Source organism: Pelecanus crispus, chromosome 2, assembly GCF_030463565.1.
Source record: "Pelecanus crispus isolate bPelCri1 chromosome 2, bPelCri1.pri, whole genome shotgun sequence".
NCBI classification, from domain to species: Eukaryota; Metazoa; Chordata; class Aves; order Pelecaniformes; family Pelecanidae; genus Pelecanus; species Pelecanus crispus.
In genome coordinates this window covers 173,558,391-173,559,740 of record NC_134644.1, presented here as the reverse complement: position 1 = coordinate 173,559,740, position 1,350 = coordinate 173,558,391, and the positions used below count along the sequence as shown (strand labels likewise).

Sequence of the window (1,350 nt, the reverse complement as noted above, 5' to 3'; positions counted from 1 at the left end):
CTGGCAATTCAGGTCTTGTCTCTGCTGTTTGCCTGAAGGACTCCACAGATCAGGAATTAGTTAAAAAGGGTTGGAGAACAAAACGCAGTTACTCAGTTGTAGAACTCTTTGGAGTGTCTGCACATTGAATACTGCCATCTTATAAAGTTCAGTGTAAGAGTAGAAAAGGTTCAGGAAAGGGTAGAAAGCTTCATGAGAGATTTGGAGGTGTTTCCCTGTGAGCAACAGGTAGACACACTGGAACTGTTTCAGCCTGGAAAAAGACAAATTTTAGGAAAAGGAATTGTTTCAAGGTCAGTTGTGATTCAGACTAAAATTAAGCCTTTTTGACAGGGTATTTTTCCTTTTCCCAAATCACAGTTTTGATTTCCTGCATGGTCCCATACACCAGTGGGTCAACATTACTACCTCTTTTCGGGGCACTACATGACACAAGACTAGGAACAGGCAGTTGAAAGTTGAGGGAACAAAAACAACCTTTAATATCACTATTTTTGCTGAAGCCCTTGAATTGTAAAACTATGTCCCTGTGTCATAGACTCAGAACGGTTGAGGTTGGAAGGGACCTCTGCAGGTCATCTGGTCCAATCCCCTGCTCAAGCAGGGCCACCAACAGCCAGTTACCCAGGACCGTGTCCAGGCAGCTTTTGAATATCCACAAGGATGAAGACTCCACAATCTTTCTGGGCAACCTGTGCCAGCGTTCAGTCACTCGCACAGCAAAAAGTATTTCCTGATGTTCAGGGGGAACCTCCTGTGTCACATTTTGTGCCCATGGCTTCTTGTCCTGTCACTGGGGTCCACTGAAAGGAGTCCACCTCTGTCCTCTTTGCACTCTCCCTTCAGGTATTCATATACATCGATAGGATACCCCCTGATACTTTTCTTCTCCCGGCTGAGCAACTCTCTCAGATGTGTCCTCTCTATGAGGAAACTCATAGGAGAGATGCTCCAGTCCCTCCATCATCTTCCTGGCCTTCTGCTGGACTCTCTTCAGTAGTTCTGTATCTCTCTTGTATTGGAGAGCCCAGCACCGGGCACAAAACATTACAGGAAAACACTGCTGAAGCCCGGGATTGAACCAGGGACCTTTAGATCTTCAGTCTAACGCTCTCCCAACTGAGCTACTTCAGCCCTGCTGAGGAATGAATTTTCATAAAACCTGTTGGAACACCATGATCTTTCAGACCTTCACTGTTCACACTGGCTTGGTGGACACCTGATACTTGTCCTGTCGCTGGACACCATAGAATCATAGAATGCTTTGGTTTGGAAGGTACCTTTAGAGGCCATCTAGCCCAACCCCCTGCAGTGAGCAGGGACAGCTTTAACCAGATCAGGGTGCTCAGA

At 46.4% G+C, this 1,350-nt stretch overlaps 1 non-coding gene across 1 annotated transcript; it reads right to left on the bottom strand.

Moving 5' to 3' along the window:
- Positions 1-1,061: 1,061 nt before the first annotated feature.
- Positions 1,062-1,134, bottom strand: TRNAF-GAA (transfer RNA phenylalanine (anticodon GAA)). The gene has a single exon. It is a non-coding gene; the product is annotated as a tRNA-Phe (tRNA).
- Between the last annotated feature and the right edge of the window lie 216 nt (positions 1,135-1,350).